General features: G+C 41.2%; 1 long non-coding RNA gene across 2 annotated transcripts in view; it reads left to right on the top strand.

Moving 5' to 3' along the window:
* The window catches only part of LOC113897250, a 493,455-nt gene that overhangs the window by 308,209 nt on the left and 160,816 nt on the right, over positions 1-24,430 (top strand). For both annotated transcript variants that reach the window (XR_003512307.1, XR_003512306.1), the window contains one exon: positions 3,960-4,147. This is a non-coding gene — a long non-coding RNA (uncharacterized LOC113897250). The remainder of the gene's footprint in view (positions 1-3,959; positions 4,148-24,430) is intronic.

Here is a 24,430-nt window from a genome sequence, read left to right as displayed (position 1 = left end):
AGTTTCTGTCTCAGTGAATTTGCCTATTCTAGGTACCTGATATAAGTGGAATCATACACTATTTATTTAATGGTCCCAAGGTTCATCCATATTGTGGCATGTGTCAGAATTTCCTTCCTTTTTAAGACTGAATAGTACTCCATCTTATGTATATTCCACGTTTTAACTATTCATCCACCAATGGACACTTCCAACTTTTAGCTGTTGTGAATAAATGCTTCTATGAACATGGGTGTATAAATATCTGTTCAAAACCCTGATTTTAATTCTTGTGAGCACATCCCTAGAAGTGGAATTGCTGGATCATATGGTAATTCTATTTTTAATTTTTTGAGGAACTGCCACACTGTTTTCCACAGTGGCAGCACCATTTTACATTCCCAACAGAGCACAAGGGCTCCAATTTCTCCACATCCTCATCAACACTTGTACTTTTTCTATTTTTTGATGGTAACCATCCTAAAGGGTATGAGGTTTTAGATTCTAGTTTTTAACTCCAATTATATTTATGTGGGGAAGTCTATCACATAGTTTTAGTTTTAGTTATTTGTCTGTAAATCTTTAAATGATGTCACTTTCATTTTGCATTATTTTTCTTCCCACACTTGGAGAATCTCTCCAGATTCAGTATTGATCACTCTTCTCAGAACTATGGGGAAGGGGTTGATGTTGAGGGATTTCTGCTTTCAAGTTGCTTATAATCTCTGGCTGGGAGCTTGGCTGTAGCCTTACTGGATTTTCATCCTGGTTCAAGTCATACCTGCTCATATCTGGTGACTAATTTGCTCAAGTCCTTGAAAGATGTTGATAGCCAAATACACACAAAAGTATACACGGTAGCCAAGTGAAGAGTGAGAAGATATTTCATGTAGAAAGAATAAGTGGAGTGAATTGTGGAACTTGGAATGGCTATAGTATTTCAGAAAGAAGATTGGCTTGATTAGAACTAAAATTCATGTTGGTTAAAGGTGGAAAATAATGTCAGATAGGTCAAAGCCAAATTTGGAAAGATCTTGAAAGTTAGGTGGGGCATTTGAAATTGTTGGGGTAGGCTGTAGGGCTGTCAGTGAGGGCAGTGTGTGGCAGGCCTTCAGCAGTGTCTGCATTGGTGGGATGGAGAGGAGGGATGCTATGCCAGGTGAGTGGTCATGTAGACAGAAGCATCATCAAGAATGCTAGACTGGAAAGGCAAATATAAAAGTTATCTTTAAAGGAGAAACTGTAAGCTTTGAAAATAGGTTGAATATGGGAATTCTGAGAGTGGGAAGAAGCTTCTTTTAAAGTTATAAACATTCTGGGGATAAAGTAGTTATCTTTTCAAAGGGGATTGTTGCTGTGAGGGAAAAGCTCCAATATTGGTATTAGGCTTATGTTTGATTGCAAGAAACAGGAATCCCAAAATATCAATGACTTAAATAAGATGGAAGTTTATATTTTTGTCACTAAAACAAAGTCCAAAATTGAGCAGACCAGGATTCAGATAACTGACCAGGGTTCCCATGGTCACATCCACGTCCATGCTGACAAAACCAGACTTACCTTCCTGCCTGCCTTTGCTCCTTCTCCTCCTTTCACTTCCATTGACTGTTAAAATCCAGGCTTTATCCCACTTGATTCCCCATAATCAGCCATCAGTAAACGCCATTGTACATCTGCCATCTGTCTTTGATCGGCCCTTTCACTCGGCTGCTCCTGTCCCAGCCCTGGGCTCAGCTCTCTCCTTTGGACTTTTACCACAACCTCCATAAAATGGTCTTCCAATCTCTTCTCCAATCCATCCTTCTCATGGTTGCTTAATTAGCCTTTCCAAAGCACACATCACTCCTGATTCCAAGCCCTTTGATGATCTCTCCCATAACTTCTAGAATAGTTAGAACTTGACATTCAAGGCTCCAGGTCTGTTAACTAAAATCTTGCCCCCTAAAACAATTGCTTAATTTCATTTTAACATCCTCATTTTAATCTCATCTAATGTTCAAAACACTTTAAGGGAGCTGACTTTTAGGTAAATTTCTCCTTAGGAGAATTAATGACAAGGAGAAACCACTTTAGTTGAAGTGTTTTTACATTCAAGGCCAAATAACAAGCTGACTGCACTCTACTTTTTCAAATATAGTCCAATTTTGTCTTATTAGATCAAGACTATGATCCTAGTTTACCAAATATCTGTGAATTTTTGGATTATCTTCCCTGCACATCAGAGTTAGGAAGTTAGATCTAAGAAGAGTTGGCCTGACACCTAGAAACAGGCCTGGCTGAGGGGCTGGAGGAGGCCAAGAGCTCATGGTTCTTTGAGGTCTGCCCTGCACGAGATGGTGCAGGGAAAGGGACAGGATCTTCTCCTCTATTTGGGGGAGGGAGAAGAGGATGGGCAATAGGAGGGGGATTTGTATTTCGAGGGGAGCATCTCTCTGGGCCTCACTTGAAATGGATGTCTCAAATGTAATGCTCACTCATACATGACCATCTTGTCTTACATCTCTGGCCTCAGATGCCTAGTCCATAAGATGAAGACTAATCACAGGAATCCCCCAGCTTCCTTCTGTTTTTATTATCAAGTTCAAAGATGCTTGATTTGAAACACTTTCTAACTTTATCTAGGTTATTGAAGTTTTAATACTTCCTCTGTTCCTTTTCTACGGCTTCTGTAACAAACTACCACAAATTAGATGGCTTAAAACAACAGCAATTTATTCTCTCTCAGTTCTGGAGGCTAGCAATACAAAATCAAGGTGTTAGCAGGCCCCAACTCTGTCTCCAACGGCCCTCAGGAAGCATTTTCCCTTGCCTCTTCCCAGCTTCTAGTAGGTGCCAGAAATCTTTGGCATTCCTTGGCTTGTAGATGGATCACTCCAAGCTCTGCCTCCGTAGTCATATGTGGTTCTTCCTGTGTGTCTGGGTCTCTGTTTTCTCTTCTTTTACAGAATGACCTCATCTTAGCTAATTACGTCTATAAGGGCCCTACTTCCCAATAAGATCACATTCTGAGATTCCAAGTGGACATGAATTTGGGGGGATACTATTCAACACAGTGTACCCTTTTATCGTCTGTTGTTAGAACTAAGATAACACAGGCTAAGGGCTCAGCACAGCACTGCTATAGAAAGCGCAGTGCATGGGTGCTATTACTGCCGGTGCTATAGTTGTCACACCATTTACCCTTCCTCCTTCATGGTCCCCTCTCCCTGTTCGGACTTCAGCTCCACAGATGTGGGCTTTGATCTGCTAGACTCTTCTCTCCCCCAGCATGCAATGAATCTAAAATTCTCTTCTATAGAGGAAAAACGTGTTCATTTTTACAGGGAGAGAGAGAGAGGGGATGCTGGTAAGGTGCCTCATTAAAATAATGAATTGAAAATGGGAGGGGTGTTAAGGACCAAGTAGGCCCATGCCAAACTATTTTAGGACCTCTAACAACTATTCATCCAACTAAACTCATATTTAACAAACAATTGAGCCAGCACCTTTGTGTATCTGTAGTCTATGTAGTGAGGGTAGCAGTGGCTTCAAAAGGGGCAGAAGGAGCCATCTCGGGGTATGGAAACTGACTCAAGGAGACATGGGAAGGAGACAGCCAAGGGTGAATGGGTGGAGAGGACACCAAATGCCCAGGTTCTAGTCCTGGCTCTGCCTCTGACCCCACGTGAGATTTGAGGCAGGTCCCTTCCCCAGTCTGGGTTGCAGTTTCCCCATCTGTGAAATAAGGGGTTAGGCCATGAGAGCTCTGGGACCACACACCTGAGAGGAAATTGGAGGGGAGGATGTGCTAAAAGGAGCCACAAGAGAGCTCTGCTGTAGGGGTTAAGAAAAGTCACCCACCTCTCATGCCGCTTATAAAAACCCGACATTGACAGTGAGATGCTGCACGACACAGAGACCTCTTTCATTGTTTATTCATGTGATCCTCAGAACAACTCTGTGAGGTAAGCGTCTGAGGTGTTTCTATTCCTGTTTTACAGATGGGGAAAATGAAGTTCAAAGCAGGCTGTCCTGACTACAAGATGCTGTATTGTTTCTGAGATACCACCATGGTGGTTGCCTCTTGGCTCAGTGCCAGCTCACTCCAGGAGTGGAGATGAGTTCCCGGGTTCCACATCACTCAACACCATGCCACACGTCGTGTGTGCTCTGCAAATAGCTCTTGGTGGTAAGTGACTCAGACCCTGGGGAGGAAGGGGAAACTAATGAGGGTGTGGCTCGGCCAACACCTACCGCCTTGTGCCGGGCACTGCCCTTGGCTCCATGGGCTTAGGAGTGAACAAGCAGGCACAGCCACTGTCTTCAGGAAGCTCAGAGTCTCTCAGGAAGACAGACACATAACCAATAATTACCCAAATTTAATGGAAGAAGGACAAGCATGTGATATGCTGAGGAGGAGAGGTTCCTAGTGCTTTCAGGGGGAAGATTGAAGAGGTCCCTTGACTCTGGAGACAGCCAGGGTGAGGCTGCAGCCAAGACTTGTCAGAGGAAAGGAGGTGGGGCTATAGCTGGCACTGAGAGTGAGCCTGAGGCTGATAGGAAAGCTGGAAAGAAGACCAAAGCAAAGGTTCTGTTTTACTTCCTTTGTTGTAACTCCAACTTCCCTAAAGGACACCTTGAAAAAAAGAGAAAATGGTTTCAGGAGCTGTTATTTTTTGCCACCTCACACTTGAAACTAGGCTCACTGAAAGAAGTTTAATGTGAAACTTTTAATGTACTGTGTGTTAACTACATTAAATGTAAAATGCATTTAAAGTAGGACTCCAGGCCTTTGTTTCTACTTGTGCAACACGTCCACTTGTGTTGGTACTCAGAGATTTAGGGACTGGTCTTTTCCTCATATTAGAAGCCAGAGGGTATCTCTGAGGGACAAGCGCATGAGTGAACTTGAGTTTTGAGTGTTTAAGCATAGCTTCACTGCCATTCTTTCCCCTCTCCGCTAACATCCCTTCCTGGCCACTCCTCTTCCTTCATGATCAAGAGCAGCTCAGGAAATCATTGTGTAGACAGACACTGAAAACATAATCTGAAAAATCTTACATTGCCTTGGTTCTTTTCCTTATTAATTGCATGGCCACAGTTTCCTCAACCTGTAACAAGGAGATGATAATACCTCCTTCATAAGATTAGTCCTTTAAATTTTCCAGGTTTTGAATTCTATAGATGTAGCAACAGTCCTAAGAAAATTATGTGATTTGTGCAAAGTTACCCAGCTAGCTGCAACAATCAGGAGTACAGCCCAGGTCTCCTATCTCTAAATCGGATGTTCTTTCCACTAGCAAAGCTTCAACCATGGCTCACTGATGTGTCAAGAGTGGGTGGTCTTTGCTATGCTAAAATGTCAATCCCCTGGGGTGACAAGGTAAGGCCTAGGCTGAAAGAAAAACAAAAATTCAGAAGCCCTGCAAATAGGGTTCAGTTCAGTTCAGTTCAGTCGCTCAGTCGTGTCCGACTCTTTGTGACCCCCTGAATCGCAGCACGCCACGCCTCCCTGTCCTTCACCAACTCCCAGAGTTCACTCACACTCATGTCCATCGAGTTGGTGATGCCATCCAGCCATCTCATCCTTTGTCGTCCCCTTCTCCTCCTGCTCCCAATCCCTCCCAGCATCGGAGTCTTTACCAATGAGTCAACTCTTCGCATGAGGTGGCTAAAGTACTGGAGTTTCAGCTTTAGTATCATTCCTTCCAAACAAATCCCAGGGCTGATCTCCTTCAGAATGGACTGGTTGGATCTCCTTGCAGTCCAAGGGACTCTCAAGAGTCTTCTCCAACACCACAGTTCAAAAGCATCAATTCTTCGGCACTCAGCTTTCTTCACACTCCAACCCTCACATCCATACATGACCACTGGAAAAACCATAGCCTTGACTAGATGGACCTTTGTTGGCAAAGTAATGTCTCTGCTTTTGAATATGCTATCTAGGTTGGTCATAACTTTCCTTCCAAGGAGTAAGCGTCTTTTAACTTCATGGCTGCAGTCCCCATCTGCAGTGATTTTGGAGCCCAAAAAAATAAAGTCTGACACTGTTTCCACTGTTTCCCCATCTATTGCCCATGGGGTGATCAGATGCCATGATCTTCGTTTTCTGAATGTTGAGTTTTAAGCCAACTTTTTCACTCTCCACTTTCACTTTCATCAAGAGGCTTTTTAGTTCCTCTTCACTTTCTGCCATAAGGATGGTGTCATCTGCATATCTGAGGTTATTGATATTTCTCCCGCCAATCTTGATTCCAGCTTGTGCTTCTTCCAGCCCTGCATTTCTCATGATGTACTCTACATATAAGTTAAATAAACAGGGTGACAATATACAAGCCTTGACGTACTCCTTTTCCTATTTGGAACCAGTCTGTTGTTCCATGTCCAGTTCTAACTGTTGCTTCCTGACCTGCATACAAATTTCTCAAGAGGCAAGTCAGGTGGTCTGGTATTCCCATCTCTTTCAGAATTTTCCACAGTTTATTGTGATCCACACAGTCAAAGTCTTTGGCATAGTAAATAAAGCAGAAGTAGATGTTTTTCTGGAACTCTCTTGCTTTTTCGATGATCCAGCAGATGTTGGCAATTTGATCTCTGGTTCCCCTGCCTTTTCTAAAACCAGCTTGAACACCTGGAAGTTGATGGTTCATGTATTGCTGAAGCCTGGCTTGGAGAATTTTGAGCATTACTTTACTAGCATGTGAGATGAGTGCAGTTTCCGGTAGTTTGAGCATTCTTTGGCATTGCCTTTCTTTGGGATTGGAATGAAAACTGACCTTTTCCAATCCTGTGGCCACTGCTGAGTTTTCCAAATTTGCTGACATATTGAGTGCAGCACTTTCACAGCATCATCTTTCAGGATTTGAACTAGCTCAACTGGAATTCCATCACCTCCACTAGCTTTGTTCGTAGTGATGCTTTCTAAGCCCACTTGACTTCACATTCCAGGATGTCTGGCTCTAGGTCAGTGATCACACCATCGTGATTGTCTTGGTCGTGAAGATCTTTTTTGTACAGTTCTTCTGTGTATTCTTGCCACCTCTTCTTAATATCTTCTGCTTCTGTTAGGTCCATACCATTTCTGTCCTTTATCGAGCCCATCTTTGCATGAAATGTTCCCTTGGTATCTCTAATTTTCTTGAAGAAATCTCTAGTCTTTCCCATTCTGTTGTTTTCCTCTAATTCTTTGCATTGATCACTGAGGTAGGCTTTCTTATCTCTTCTTGCTATTCTTTGGAACTCTGCATTCAGATGCTTATATCTTTCCTTTTCTCCTTTGCTTTTTGCTTCTCTTCTTTTCACAGCTATTTGTAAGGCCTCCCCAGACAGCCATTTTGCTTTTTTGCATTTCTTTTCCATGGGGATGGTCTTGATCCCTGTCTCCTGTACAATGTCACGAACCTCATTCCATAGTTCATCAGGCACTCTATCTATCAGATCTAGTCCCTTAACTCTATTTCTCACTTCCACTGTATAATCATAAGGGATTTGATTTAGGTCATACCTGAATGGTCTAGTAGTTTTCTCTACTTTCTTCAATTTAAGTCTGAATTTGGCAATAATGAGTTCATGATCTGAGCCACAGTCAACTCCTGGTCTTGTTTTTGTTGACTGTATAGAGCTTCTCCATCTTTGGCTGCAAAGAATATAATCAATCTGATTTTGGTGTTGACCATCTGGTGATGTCCATGTGTAGAGTCTTCTCCTGTGTTGTTGGAAGAGGGTGTTTGCTATGACCAGTGCATTTTCTTGGCAAAACTCTGTTAGTCTTTGCCCTGCTTCATTCTGTATTCCAAGGCCAAAATTGCCTGTTACTCCAGGTGGTTTCTTGACTTCCTACTTTTGCATTCCAGTCCCCTATAATGAAAAGGACATCTTTTTTGGGTGTTAGTTCTAAAAGGTCTTGTAGGTCTTCATAGAACCGTTCAGCTTCAGCTTCTTCAGCGTTACTGGTTGGGGCATAGACTTGAATTACTGTGATATTGAATGGTTTGCCTTGGAAATGAACAGAGATCATTCTGTCGTTCTTGAGATTGCATCCAAGTACTGCGTTTCGGACTCTTTTGTTAACCATGATGGCTACTCCATTTCTTCTGAGGGATTCCTGCCCGCAGTAATAGATATAATGGTCATCTGAGTTAAATTCACCCATTCCAGTCCATTTTAGTTCGCTGATTCCTAGAATGTCGACGTTCACTCTTGCCATCTCTTGTTTGACCACTTCCAATTTGCCTTGATTCATGGACCTGACATTCCAGGTTCCTATGCAATATTGCTCTTTACAGCATCGGACCTTGCTTCTGTCACCAGTCACATCCACAACTGGGTATTGTTTTTGCTTTGGCTCCATCCCTTCATTCTTTCTGGAGTTATTTTTCCGCTGATCTCCAGTAGCATATTGGGCTCCTACTGACCTGGGGAGTTCCTCTTTCAGTGTCCTATCATTTTGCCTTTTCATACTGTTCATGGGGTTCTCAAGGCAAGAACACTGAAGTGGTTTGCCATTCCCTTCTCCAGTGGACCACATTCTGTCAGACCTCTTCACCATGACCCACCTGTCTTGGGTGGGGGCCACCCGTGGGGCATGGGCATGGCTTAGTTTCATTGAGTTAGACAAGGCTGTGGTCCTAGTGTGATTAGATTGACTAGTTTTCTGTGAGTATGGTTTCAGTGTTTCATCTGCCCTCTGATGCCCTCTTGCAACACCTACCGTCTTACTTGGGTTTCTCTTACCTTGGACGTGGGATATCTCTTCACAGCCGCTCCAGCAAAGCGCAGCCACTGCTCCTTACCTTGGACAAGGGGTATCTCCTCACCGCTGCCCCTTCTGACCTTGAACGTGGAATAGTTCCTCTAGGCCCTCTGGTGCCTGTGCAGACAGCGCTCCTTGGAGGTGGGGTTGCTCCTCCCGGCCGCCACCCCTGACCTCGGAGGTAGGGTAGTTGCCCTCGGCCGCGCTACGTGCGCCAGTTGCAGCCGCCGGCAGAGGGTACTATAGTAAAACAAACAAACAAACAAACCAAAAAACCCTCCAATATGCTTGTTTTGCTATTATGTGACATCATTGGTCATAGCTGTAATTTTGTGTGTGTGTGTGTGTGTGCGCCAGTTCATTGGTTGGAAGCAGAATTCTCTATGAGAACATTGCCCTAGGAGTGTCATACACTTGTATGGTGAATGACACGTACTACGTCTGTGGCATGATCAGATCTCCACTTCCCTTTGTACTGGGCAGCTGAAGGTTACATATCCCCCATCTCAACCCTCGACTCCTAAAGTCGTCATTTAGTCATGCTGGCCATCCTGGTGTCAGATTCATATTGTGACATGGTGTCAAGGAGTCACTGCCATCTCTCTTATTTTCATAACCTCAATTCCAAATTTATCAGGAATAACTGCTTGGCTTCCAATGTCCTTGCATGGACTCCGTTACATTTCGTGGAATTTTAATTCACACCCCTTTTAGTCAGAAAACATGGATGAGTGAGTCGGTATATTCTTTTTATTTTCTCTCTTTACTGTTAATTCCCTTTAAAAAGGGGGAGGGGGAGGGTAGGAGAATGCTAAACATTTTGAAAGAGACAGCTAATCAATACACATTATTCTCCAAACATTCTAGGAAATTCAAGGAAATTATAAAGTACCTCCTAAATGCTCTTCAGTTATCTGAATGCCTACCCTTCAGATGGAAAGTTTCCTCTTGGCACATAAAGAAGTCAAATTAGGCCCAGAAGAGACTATCCTTGTTGGAGCGTGAATGTCAAAGAAACAATCTTCAGTAAAATAGCTTTCTCTCTCAGCAGGCTCTGGAGAGAAGAATAACTGGTTATTGGTAATGCCTGTGCAGAGCATTGTGAGAGAATTTTGGAGATTGTAAGAACTGATATTTGTATGGGATCAAAATGTCATGATAAGGATTTTCCCTTGTTCTGTCGCTGGTGAAGACAGTTCACTTCAGAGTGCACTAGGATTTGGGAGATACAGAAGGGACTGGACCAGCCTGTCACGAGACAGGGGAGAAGTGCCTTTATCAAGGCAGAGTGGTACCTGCTTGAAAATGTCTCCTTCCTTAGATAATGTTGGACAAACGTTGGCCCATCTCCTCTGCAGACTTCAGAGGATCTGGTAAGACTCTAGAGTCAGGGCATTGTCTCCAGCACAGGGGACAGCCCCCTAGAGGGATATTTACAAACATTTTCCTGGTGACCAGCTTCCATAGCTGAGAGATTTCAAGAGAATTAGAGGAAAGAAGCAGTCCCTAGGAACCGAAACCCAATGAGTTTCACAATCATTAATCAAGCTAAAGTTCACCTTTTCTCTGGGTGAATTCCATGATACCAGTTCAGGCTGGACCAGTTCAGGAGAAGAAATGAAGTCTTCATTTGGGAGACCCTCCTAGGGTCTGAGAGGAGGCTATGCCTCTCACAGCTTCCTGAGCGTCAGAGGTGAAAGCCACCAGAGGTTCCTGGAGTGGTCATTGAGGTCCTGGCTCGTTGTCCCTGATTATCAGCTCTAGAAATTCTATGGTGCCCTTTCATACTCCAGGAACTAACTCAGAGGTCCAACTCACTTACATCTGGGGGCTACTGCAGAAAGGTTCAATTCAGTTTAAATGCATTAGGGAGGCAGCACTGCTTCCCTCGTAGCTCAGTCGGTAAAGAATCTGTCTGCAATGCAGGAGACCCGGGTTCGATTCCTGGGTCAGGAAGATCCCCTGAAGAAGGAAATGGCAATGCACTCCAGTATTCTTGCCTGGAGAATCCCATTGACAGAGGAGCCTAGCAGGCTACAGTGCATGGGGTTGCAAGAGTCAGACACGACTTAGCAACTGAACTACCACCATGGTTTGTTTACAGTATTGTTCCATAGGAGATGAACTTCTCCTTTACCCTATTAGGTTCTGTGACTGGACCTGAGAATTAAACTTTCATGAAATAGGTTAACAGGAGAAAAGCATACAAATTGTATTTAATATTTTCACATGTATATGGGAGCCTTCCCCATTTCCTTCTCCAGGGGATATTCCTGACCCAGGAATTGAACCCGGGTCTCCTGCATTGCAGACAGATTCTTTACTGACTGAGCTACAAGAGAAGCAGTGCTGCCTCCCTAATGCATTTAAACTGAATTGAACCTTTCTGCAGTAGCCCCCAGAGGTAGGTGAGTTGGACCTCTGAAGGTGATAAGAAGCTCTTAGGACTGAGAACTCGTACCCTTTTAAACAAAGAATGATAAATTTGTGGAAAAGTGACAAGACAAAGGAAAAGGCATTTAAGTTTCTAGGGGCGGAGGATCATGGAAAAGTGACTAGGAAATGTACTGGAGAAACTAATGGAATATAAGGATTATTTTAGCTGATTTGTGTGTACAGATCCATTTTGGTGTCAATTTACCTGGTGATAAGAATGTTCTCTTCCTGGTGCAGGGAGGTCACCTTGCTTATAGGAAGTTTTATAAGCTGTTTTCATGTCACAGAGGGGAAGTCAGAGAACCCTTCTGGCATGTGCCTTCATCTCAAAATAATCGGTATGCCAAAATGCATATCTTGGAGTGGCATGTTCTGAGTCCCTTTGGTTCAGATCTCAGTTTCTTATTGAATATATTCTGTCTATAACTTTGGGCAAGTAATTTAACTCCTGTTAGCTGGAACTTCTGTGCTCTTTTATCGCTCCTCCTTATTCCTCAGCTCCAGGCAGAATACCTTTTGGTTGATACATGGTTCTCTCTAAACCCTTGATTATCCCTTCAACCAAGCTGGATTAAGTGTTTCCCCAGCTGAAAGGCAGTTCTGGTCTCCTGGTAGGTTCAAGGATGTGTCATAAAGCCACTGAAAGCATCTACAATGAGAGGATTTAATCTAAATGCTGGAGATAATGAAAGAGATCAAGTGCCTACCCCTGTGGGGCTTATATACCAGTAGAGAGACAAACAGTAAACAATAATATAATACAATATGGTGTTACATAATATAATATGGTATAACATAACATAATATGTCAGTGCTAAGAATAACAAACATCAGAAGTGATCAGGAGACCAGGTGATCATTTCTCTGAAGAAATGATGTTTGTTGCAAAATCTTGGGTAAAGTGGAGAAATGAAATGTGAATATCTGGTATAAAAATGATCCATGCAAGGGGAATGACAAGCACAATTTTTTCCGAAGCAAGAGGGTAATTGGTGGCCTAGAGCACCAGAGTGGTGGGATTAAGTGAGTAGATGGGAGGAAATGAAGTTGAGAGGTAGTAGGAAGACAGGTCAGCTCAGCAGGGGTCTTGTAGGCCATGGTTAAGATTTCATCCATATTCTGAATGAGATAGGAAACTATTGAAGGTCTCTTGATTGGCCTAAGTTATATCTTTTAAGCGTTGTTCTGGTTGCTATAAGAATAATAGACTGTAAAGAGGTAAGGGTGGAAAGACCAGTGAAGATTGACAGTATTCCAGACAAGAGAAATTTGTGGGTTGGAGTAGGGTGGCGCTGGTGGGGAGGCAATATGAGGTTGTATTCATAATGTATTTCAAGATAGAAGTGACAGTACTTCTAAGGGACAGATTGGACATTAATGGGGAGTAGACAGAAGAGATGAGCTGAACAACTGAGTGAACAGAGTTGCTATTTACTGAGATGTTAGGAACTGGTGAAGGAACAAGCTGGAGAGCTTAGAAATCAAGAGCCAAACTCAAGATGGCCATCAGACATCTGAACGTAGTCTGTGTGTGGCCTTTGGTATAATTGTGCTTGGAAGACTAATCACAGGCCTTGCTTTCCCAAATCAGAGATGTAACATTTTCAGGCCTGTGACCAAACTGAAGCCTTAGGAAGTATCCACAAAAGGCACTCTTGAACGTACAGTCATAGGAAATATCCACAGCAAGTATGACCAAGGCTGGGGCAGCTGGAAGACAGAGTGTATTAGTGAATAATATTTGCACATAGAGAGATATTCACTGGATCTGCATTTGAATTTTTTTGTAAACAGAAAAGTAAAACTTGATTTATATACTGTTTAATAAGTGCTTTCAAATCCTTCATCATATTTATCCTATGAGGTAGGATTGATTGTCTTCATTTTGGAGATGAGGAAATGGAAACTCAGAGAAATTCAAATATTGCCCAAAGTCACACAACTAACAGGTGAGGGAATACTCAAATCTAGGTTTTTCTGACCCCCATATCATTTCCATTTTGTTGTGCTGTTTTCATTTCACCACCATTATTTTGGAGTAGCCACATATTGATTCTGCCAGTATTAAAAAAATAATAATAATAAGTTGTACCTAGTAAGGGTGTAAAAATGTCCTCTTTGGCCCTTATTGACTGCAAATGACCCGTGCACTCAGCCCACACACACCCACGCCCCACCCCACCCCATGTTCATCTCCAATCCAGTCTCCTCTGGCAGCTTCGCTTCCCTGGCAACCAAGTGGCTAATGAGCTTCACCCCAATTCCTGTCTCTCTTAACAAATTCCTTTTACCAATGGCTCATTTGCATTGAAAGAGGTTTTCATGCCAAGCAATATTTTGGGGAACATTTTACAACTCTTGTTGCTTAAATTCAGAGAGAAACTGCTTCAAAAATGTCCAAACCCTACTGGATCATTTCAAAATGCAATTAGAAGAGAATAGTTTTTCAATGAGCATTTTGGTAAGTCCTGCAAAGTATTGCTTAGTCTTGATTGAGACCAAAGGTATATCTACATGTTGCTAAACATCTGGATTAAAAAGTGCAAAAGGAATATATTGGGATGTTAATACTGGGTCAAAAGCCAGCTTTGGTGTCCTCAGACACTGAATGGTTGCCCTTGGGTCATCCAAATCCCCTTTGGGTCTCATCTTAATCATGCCAGTGTGTAAGGGAGTGGGCAGAGCGCTGAACTTAAATAAAAAATGTTGGAGTACCAGTCTTGACTTTGGTAATTCCTGGTATGTGACCTCCCCCAGCCTCAGCTTCCTCATCTATGAAATGGACATGCTTATGCCTGCGCAGCTTCCTAAGATGTTTGAAAGGAATAAACAGAACAAATTTTGAACTAGGCAGTGGTCATATTGTATTTATCTTTACATCTCCAGTGCTGAACACAGGCATGTAGTAGAGACTGGATACATTTTAGCTGAATAAGTTATGAATGAGTATAGATAGTACAGACAATTCTAGTACTCTAGCACCTATTATTTATATAGCTCTATTTACATTTACCAGTCCCCTCTGGTACTTAAGCAAATTTACCATCCCAAGAATATGAGGACATATAGCCCAGAAAAAATATGTACTAAAAGCATAAAATGTACTGTGCTAGGTGTAAATAATTTCCCCAGTTAGTCCAAGTGGTGAATAACCCCAGCTTTTGTTCTATTTGGAGCACCTGTGTGTAATCCACGTCATAAATATTTTCAGGACTATTGCTTAGTAGTCAATGAGTTTCTTTGTTGGCACAGAATTTAAGATATTTCCCTAATAAGGACACCCAGTGTTAAAGCAATGAATTTCTATAGCTATGCAGTTCAGAGAGTTACCTAGGAGATGAAAAGCTAATCTGTCTGGAATTTCTGCCCTTGAGACCAAAGATACTATAAATTTGCTCGGGAGGAAAATAATCATGGTAAGCATCTTAATTTCTTCCATCTCGTTTCCAAGCAGATGTCGCTGTGTTTTAGCCTGGAATTCATCATCTCTCTGATACATCAACAATGACATATTACATCTTCATCTCTTATTATAGAAAATGGAAATGAAACTAGAATGTGAATATGTTGAATGAATCGGACTCCCCAGAGATTTGGGGGAGAAGAAAACCTCCCACTCGCCTTTGACTTTTGGATTTCTTATTTCCCTCATGTTTGGATTGCACTTTAAGAAGTCCATCTGGAAGTTCACTCTTTTATATTTTACAAATGCAAGTAGAGCTTATTATCAAAATACAAACCCCTAAAAGAAGAAAAACCTGTGAGCAGGGATTGGGTAGGGGGGCACAGTCAGAGAATCACCTCAGAAATCCAGTGATGGTATTTAGGGTTAAATACCAGAGATTAAATTCCATTTATTGCTGGGCTTGACTTTGCCAGTCTGTTAGTTTGGGTGAATGCAAGAATATGTTAGCTGCTGCTTCTATCTATTAAGCTCTTCGTTTAGAAGATGAGTTTGGGTGGGTGTCAACCCCTGCAAATGTCATCAAGCCCGCAATACCTCCATAGCACTGAGTTATCAAAACAGCATTGCCACAGTCTGTCTGAGACTTCACCCCACAGTGGGCACCAGTACACTTCTTTCCTTTTTCTGGCCTCAGGCAAACATTCTTAGGATTTCAGGATCCTATTATATGTTGAGCGAGTTGCGTTCTTCTTGAATTCCTTACGAAGTCACTCTGGTCCATGGAGATTAGAAGTTTAAACTTTGAAGGCCATACCTCATCGAGTTCTCTTCACTTTGGCTCCCCAGCCATTTCTGTCACAGCCAAACTTAATCCTCTTCAGACATATCAAGCCAACCATCAGTCAAGGGGGTCTTTATTCCCTCACACATGCTACAGAGATTAATGCTGCCTGATTTTCTCATATATTCCCTGGCACCCTGACCAGATTCACCTACTGTCTGAGATTGATGTAAATAATGTTTACAACTTGGCCCAAACTTGTTGGCCATTTATGGGAAGAATCCATCTTATTCTAGAATCACAAACGCTCATGCCGTCTTGGCCATAACAGGATAGCCGGATAAAGCATTAGCATCCTAGAATCTCTTTGTAAATTTCCAGACCCGGGAAAATAAAGAGCATTTGCTTCAGTAGGTCTGAGTAAAACTGTCAGCATTAGGCAGAGAGGCCCGTGAAAATAGCATTGGATTTAGAGTTGGCTCTTGAGTTACAGGTAGTTGTACCACCTTCTAGCTGTGCAGTCTTAGACAACTAACATAATCTCCCTGGACCCATGTTCTCATCTGGAAGACAGAAGTTCTATCATGAGTCCTGCACATACCCCTGGATGATTGGACTAGGGATATGAGAGTGCCTTGAAAACAATGAAATGCTATTTAAGTGAGAGCTACCACCATTGTGATGTATAGCACACTATAGGTTGTCTGATGACCATTTACTGCAAGTTTTATGACAGTCCTAAAATACATCAAGTTTTTTTATTTGTATCTCTGAGCCTCAGTTTTCTTATTGTAAAGTGAGGTGAAATGATACGGCATAGCCCACAGATTGAGTGAGTTAATAAGTGTGAGTGGGCCTGGAGTGCACAGGATGGTGGTCTTCTTTCTCTCTTGGCACTGCACTGAAACCTGGTAGAGCAGCTGTGCATCATATAGTTTTGAATTCAAGTCTCCCACAAACACCTTTTTGGAAGCTTTCTGGTGATAGGATCAATGACCCTGGTGCTCCACTGCTGAAGGCATCTGAGAACTTAGCAAGCACTATAGTAGGGAGAACTCCCGCCTGTCTTCCTGCCCCAAGGTGAGCATTGTCTGCACGACTCCCAGTCCTGTCCTATCTGAGAGGTTCTGTGCCTTCCATTTCAAGCGGAACATTCAAGAGGGAGTCTTGTCAGAGAAGCTAGACCATGGTAGGGAAGAGACTCGAAACAAAGACAAATGAGGACTATTAAAGAATACTGGGACAGTGAATCTGAAGAACAGAAGACAGGGGTCCATGACACAGCTGTCTTAACCTGAAGGAACTGGTATTTTCCAAACTTTTCAGTGGCAACCCATAGTAAGAAAGACATTTAATATCAAACCTGGTACACATTTACATAAATCTATAAACAATTGAAATACCTTGAAAAACAAAACCTGTCTCTCTCACATGCTATAATTCTATTATTTTCTATTCTACTCTTCTATTAGCCTATCCTATCCTATTCAATTGCATTGATTATAATACTGGATATAATTCCAAAATTTATTTTATAAGCCATTAATTAAAAATATTGCTATGGGGGGAGGAGCCAAGATGGCGGAGGAGTAGGACGGGGAGAACACTTTCTCCCCCACAAATTCATCAAAAGAGCATTTAAACGTCGAGTAAATTCCACAAAACAACTTCTGAATGCCGGCAGAGGACATCAGGCACCCAGAAAAGCAACCCAACTCTTCGAAAGGAGGTAGGAAAAAATATTAAAAACAAAAAAAAAGAGACAAAAGAGGGAGGGACGGAGTTCCGTCCCGGGAAGGGAATCTTAAAAAGAGAGAAGTTTCCAAACATCAGGAAACCTTCTCACTGCCGAATCTGTGCCGAGCTTTGGAAGCACAGAGGGCAACATAACAGGGAGAAAAAATAAATAAACAATTTAAAACTCGCAGATTGCGAGCCCTACGGTAACTCCCCCAGCAGAGAAGCAGCGCAGACGCCTGCATCCACCATTAGCAAACCGGGGCTGGGCAGGGAGGCGCGGCGTGGGCTGCATCGCTGAGAGTAAGAATCTGGCCTGAATACCCTGAGCGCTATCTGAGCGAAATAATTTGGGCTAGCAAACCAGACTGTGGGATACCTACCACGCGAAAAGCCAGCCCTAACCTAAGACCGCCAGGCCCGCGCACGGAACAAAGGACTGAACAGAGATAGCCGGCTGCAGACCTTCCCCCTCCGGTGACAGGCAGCCAGAGCCGGAAGGGGGCAATCGCAGCCCCAGAGAGACATTATCTATAAAATTGTAAGCAGGCTTCTTTGCTAACTAAAACTTCTTGGGGGTCTGGACGGTCAACATCTGCCTGAGAAGGTGCGCCGGTTTTACATCCAGATAACCGAGTGGCGGGGAGGCGATAAGTCGCAGCATTGGCGCTCGCCTAGGAAGAGCAAATTGGCGCTCGGACCTGGGAAGAGCACAAAACGCAGGCCCAACTGAGTCTGCGCCTCTGAGGACTACCCGAGTGCCTGAACCTGAGCGGCTTGGACCTGGGAGGTGCATGCAGCCCAGGGCCAGCCTCGGATTGTTCCCGGCGGAACAACCTAGAGTCTGAGCAGCGTGGACAGGGAGGCTACACGCGCCGTGAGCGGGGGCAGACCCAGGGTGGCTGAGGCACTGCGAGCCCACGCCAGTGTTATTTGTTTGCAGCATCCCTCCTTCCCTCCCTCCCTCCCCACAGCGCGACTGAACAAGTAAGCCTAAAAAAAAAAAAAAAAAAAAAAAGTGTCCTCCACCGTGCCCTTTGAGTCAGGGCGGAAACCAGATACTGAAGAGACTAGCAAACAGAAGAAGATATAACAGAGGGAAACGCCTTGGAAGCTACAGGCAATAGATCAAAACCCTGTGGTTACTACAGACTACATAGGAAGGGGCCTATAGATCTTGAGAAATATAAATCTGACCAAGGAACTAGCCAAAAATGAACTGAACCCACAACACCCACAAAAAAAAAAAAAAAAAAAAAAGTCCTAGATATATTTTTATTATTTTTACAATCATTCTTTCTTTTTTTTTTAATTAAAAAAAAAATTTTTAAGTCCTCTATTGTTCCTTTAATTTTCACTTTTATAACCTATTACTTTGCAAAAAAAAAAAAAAAAAGACCCTATTTTTTTCTTCTTCAGCAAACTTCATATATATATATTTTATAATTTTTTGACCTTGTTTTTTTTTGTTTGTTTGTTTTTGTTTTTTTCTTCTTTTCTTTAACATTGTATTTTTGAAATTCCAAACTCTACTCTAGATTTTTAATTTTCGCTTTTTGGTATATGTTATCAATTTTGTACCTATAGTTTTTTTTAATATAATTTCTGTGACTTTTTTTTTTTTTCTTCTTCTCTGTTTCTTTCTCTTCTTCTTTTATATAACATTGTATATCTGAAATTCCAAACTTTACTCTAGATTTTTAATTTATGCTTTTTGGTATTTGATATCAATTTTGTACCTGTATTTTCTGTATAATTTTTGTGACATTGTTCGTATTTGTTTGTTTGTTTTCTCTCTTTATTTTTCTTCTTCTTTTTTTTTTTTTTTTTTAACATTGTATTTTTGAAATTCCAAACTCTACTCTAGATTTTTAATTTTTGCTTTCTGGTATTAGTTATCAATTTTGTACCTGTACTTTCTTTATAATTTTCGCGACCTTGTTTGTTTTTGTTTGTTCGTTTTTTCTCTCTTTCTTTTCCTTCTTCTTTTCTTTAACATCGTATTTTTGAAATTCCAAACTCTACTCTAGGTTTTTAATTTTTGCTTTTATGTATTTGTTACCAATTTTGTACCTTTAAGGACCCAATCTTCAGGACCCATTTTTCACTAGGGAGTGAGATTACTGGCTTGACTGCTCTCTCTCCCTTTGGACCCTCCTTTTTCTCCACCAGGTCGCCTGTGTCTCCTCCCTAACCCCTCTCTACTCTACCCAACTCTGTGAATTTCTGTGTGTTCCAGACGGTGGAGAACACTTAGGGAACTGATTACTGGCTGGATCTGTCTCCCTCCTTTTCATTCCCCCCTTTTATCCTTCTGGCCACCTCTGTTACCTTCCTCCTTCTTCTCTTCTCTGTATAACCCCGTGAACATCTCTGAGTGGTCTAGTTGTGGAGTGCACATAAGGAAGTGACTACTGGCTAGCCCACTCTCTCCACTATTGATTCACCTCATCTCATTTGGGTCACCTCTAACTCCCTCCTCCCTCTTCTCTTCTCCATGTAACCCTGTGAACCTCTCTGAGTGACCCTCACTGTAGAGAAACTTATCATCTTTAATGTAGATGTTTTATCAATGGTGCTGTATAGAAGGAGAAGTTTTGAAACTACTGTAAAAATAAGACCGATAATCGGAAGCAGGAGACTTAAGTCCAAACCCTGACTCCAGGGAACTCCTGACTCCAAGGAACATTCATTCACAGGAGCTCATCAAATGCCTCCATACCGACACTGAAACCAAGCACCACACAAGGACCAATAAGTTCCAGGGCAAGACATACCAAGCAAATTCTCCAGCAACAAAGGAACACAGCCCTGAGCTTCAAGACACAGGCTGCCCAAAGTCACCCCAAAACTATAGACATCTCATAACTCATTACTGGACATTTCATTGCACTCCAGAGAGAAGAAATACAGCTCCACCCACCAGAACACCGACACAAGCTTCCCTAACCAGGAAACCTTGACAAGCCACCTGTACAAACCCACACACAGCGAGGAAACACCACAATAAAGAGAACTCCACAAACTGCCAGAATACAGAAAGGACACCCCAAACTCAGCAATTTAAACAAGATGAAGAGACAGAGGAATACTCAGCAGATAAAGGAACAGGATAAATGCCCACCAAACCAAACAAAAGAGGAAGACATAGGGAATCTACCTGATAAAGAATTCCGAATAATGATAGTGAAATTGATCCAAAATCTTGAAACTAAAATGGAATCACAGATAAATAGCCTGGAGACAAGGATTGAGAAGATGCAAGAAAGGTTTAACAAGGACCTAGAAGAAATAAAAAAGAGTCAATATATAATGAATAATGCAATAAGTGAAATTAAAAACACTCTGGAGGCAACAAATAGTAGAATAACAGAGGCAGAAGACAGGATTAGTGAATTAGAAGATAGAATGGTAGAAATAAATGAATCAGAGAGGATAAAAGAAAAACGAATTAAAAGAAATGAGGACAATCTCAGAGACCTCCAGGACAATATTAAACGCTACAACATTCGAATCATAGGGGTTCCAGAAGAAGAAGACAAAAAGAAAGACCATGAGAAAATACTTGAGGAGATAATAGTTGAAAACTTCCCTAAACTGGGGAAGGAAATAATCACCCAAGTCCAAGAAACCCAGAGAGTACCAAACAGGATAAACCCAAGGAGAAACACCCCAAGACACATATTAATCAAATTAACAAAGATCAAACACAAAGAACAAATATTAAAAGCAGCAAGGGAAAAACAACAAATAACACACAAGGGAATTCCCATAAGGATAACAGCTGATCTTTCAATAGAAACTCTTCAAGCCAGGAGGGAATGGCAAGACATACTTAAAATGATGAAAGAAAATAACCTACAGCCCAGATTATTGTACCCAGCAAGGATCTCATTCAAGTATGAAGGAGAAATCAAAAGCTTTTCAGACAAGCAAAAGCTGAGAGAATTCTGCACCACCAAACCAGCTCTCCAACAAATACTAAAGGATATTCTCTAGACAGGAAACACAAAAACGGTGTATAAACTCGAACCCAAAACAATAAAGTAAATGGCAACGGGAACATACTTATCAGTAATTACCTTAAACGTAAATGGGTTGAATGCCCCAACCAAAAGACAAAGACTGGCTGAATGGATACAAAAACAAGACCCCTACATATGTTGTCTACAAGAGACCCACCTCAAAACAGGGGACACATACAGACTGAAAGTGAAGGGCTGGAAAAAGATTTTCCATGCAAATAGGGACCAAAAGAAAGCAGGAGTAGCAATACTCATATCAGATAAAATAGCCTTTAAAACAAAGGCTGTGAAAAGAGACAAAGAAGGTCACTACATAATGATCAAAGGATCAATCCAAGAAGAAGATATAACAATTATAAATATATATGCACCCAACACGGGAGCACCACAGTACGTAAGACAAATGCTAACAAGTATGAAAGGAGAAATTAACAATAACACAATAATAGTGGGAGACTTTAATACCCCACTTACACCTATGGATAGATCAACTAAACAGAAAATTAACAAGGAAACACAAACTTTAAGCGATACAATAGACCAGTTAGACCTAATTGATATCTATAGGTCATTTCATCCCAAAACAATGAATTTCACCTTTTTCTCAAGCGCACATGGAACCTTCTCCAGGATAGATCACATCCTGGGCCATAAAGCTAGCCTTGGTAAATTCAAAAAGATAGAAATCATTCCAAGCATTTTTTCTGACCACAATGCAGTAAGATTAGATCTCAATTACAGGAGAAAAACTATTAAAAATTCCAACATATGGAGGCTGAACAACACGCTGCTGAATAACCAACAAATCACAGAAGAAATCAAAAAAGAAATCAAAATTTGCATAGAAATGAATGAAAATGAAAACACAACAACCCAAAACCTGTGGGACACGGTAAAAGCAGTCCTAAGGGGAAAGTTCATAGCAATACAGGCACACCTCAAGAAACAAGAAAAAAGTCAAATAAATAACCTAACTCTACACCTAAAGCAACTAGAAAAGGAAGAAATGAAGAACCCCAGGGTTAGTAGAAGGAAAGAAATCTTAAAAATTAGAGCAGAAATAAATGCAAAAGAAACAAAAGAGACCATAGCAAAAATCAACAAAACCAAAAGCTGGTTCTTTGAAAGGATAAATAAAATTGACAAACCATTAGCCAGACTTATCAAGAAACAAAGGGAGAAAAATCAAATCAACAAAATTAGAAACGAAAATGGAGAGATCACAACAGACAACACAGAAATACAAAGGATCATAAGAGACTACTATCAACAATTATATGCCAATAAAATGGACAACGTGGAAGAAATGGACAAATTCTTAGAAAAGTACAACTTTCCAAAACTGGACCAGGAAGAAATAGAAAATCTTAACAGACCCATCACAAGCATGGAAATTGAAACTGTAATCAAAAATCTTCCAGCAAACAAAAGCCCCGGTCCAGACGGCTTCACAGCTGAATTCTACCAAAAATTTAGAGAAGAGCTAACACCTATCCTGCTCAAACTCTTCCAGAAAATTGCAGAGGAAGGTAAACTTCCAAACTCATTCTATGAGGCCACCATCACCCTAATACCAAAACCTGACAAAGATCCCACAAAAAAAGAAAACTACAGGCCAATATCACTGATGAACATAGATGCAAAAATCCTTAACAAAATTCTAGCAATCAGAATCCAACAACACATTAAAAAGATCATACACCATGATCAAGTGGGCTTTATCCCAGGGATGTAAGGATTCTTCAATATCCGCAAATCAATCAATGTAATACACCACATTAACAAATTGAAAAATAAAAACCATATGATTATCTCAATAGATGCAGAGAAAGCCTTTGACAAAATTCAACATCCATTTATGATAAAAACTCTCCAGAAAGCAGGAATAGAAGGAACATACCTCAACATAATAAAAGCTATATATGACAAACCCACTGCAAACATTATCCTCAATGGTGAAAAATTGAAAGCATTTCCTCTAAAGTCAGGAACAAGACAAGGGTGCCCACTTTCACCATTACTATTCAACATAGTTCTGGAAGTTTTGGCCACAGCAATCAGAGCAGAAAAAGAAATAAAAGGAATCCAAATTGGAAAAGAAGAAGTAAAACTCTCACTATTTGCAGATGACATGATCCTCTACATAGAAAACCCTAAAGACTCCACCAGAAAATTACTAGAAATAATCAATGACTACAGTAAAGTTGCAGGATATAAAATCAACACACAGAAATCCCTTGCATTCCTATACACTAATAATGAGAAAACAGAAAGAGAAATTAAGGAAACAATTCCATTCACCATTGCAACAGAAAGAATAAAATACTTAGGAATATATCTACCTAAAGAAACTAAAGACCTATATATAGAAAACTATAAAACACTGGTGAAAGAAATCAAAGAGGACACTAATAGATGGAGAAATATACCATGTTCATGGATTGGAAGAATCAATATAGTGAAAATGAGTATACTACCCAAAGCAATTTATAGATTCAACGCAATCCCTATCAAGCTACCAACAGTATTCTTCACAGAGCTAGAACAAATAATTTCACAATTTGTATGGAAATACAAAAAACCTCGAATAGCCAAAGCGATCTTGAGAAAGAAGAATGGAACTGGAGGAATCAACCTACCTGACTTCAGGCTTTACTACAAAGCCACAGTTATCAAGACAGTATGGTACTGGCACAAAGACAGAAATATTGATCAATGGAATAAAATAGAAAGCCCAGAGATAAATCCACGCACATATGGACACCTTATCTTCGACAAAGGAGGCAAGAATATACAATGGATTAAAGACAATCTCTTTAACAAGTGGTGCTGGGAAATCTGGTCAACCACTTGTAAAAGAATGAAACTGGACCACTTTCTAACACCATACACAAAAATAAACTCAAAATGGATTAAAGATCTAAACGTAAGACCAGAAACTATAAAACTCCTAGAGGAGAACATAGGCAAAACACTCTCCGACATACATCACAGCAGGATCCTCTATGACCCACCTCCCAGAATATTGGAAATAAAAGCAAAAATAAACAAATGGGACCTAATTAACCTTAAAAGCTTCTGCACATCAAAGGAAACTATTAGCAAGGTGAAAAGACAGCCTTCAGAATGGGAGAAAATAATAGCAAATGAAGCAACCGACAAACAACTAATCTCAAAAATATACAAGCAACTCCTACAGCTCAACTCCAGAAAAATAAACGACCCAATCAAAAAATGGGCCAAAGAACTAAATAGACATTTCTCCAAAAAAGACATACAGATGGCTAACAAACACATGAAAAGATGCTCAACATCACTCATTATCAGAGAAATGC

The sequence above is a fragment of the Bos indicus x Bos taurus genome, chromosome 8 (assembly GCF_003369695.1).
Source record: "Bos indicus x Bos taurus breed Angus x Brahman F1 hybrid chromosome 8, Bos_hybrid_MaternalHap_v2.0, whole genome shotgun sequence".
NCBI classification, from domain to species: domain Eukaryota; kingdom Metazoa; phylum Chordata; class Mammalia; order Artiodactyla; family Bovidae; genus Bos; species Bos indicus x Bos taurus.
The sequence above is the reverse complement of the archived record's forward strand: the minus strand, read 5'-3'. Positions and strand labels throughout refer to the sequence as shown.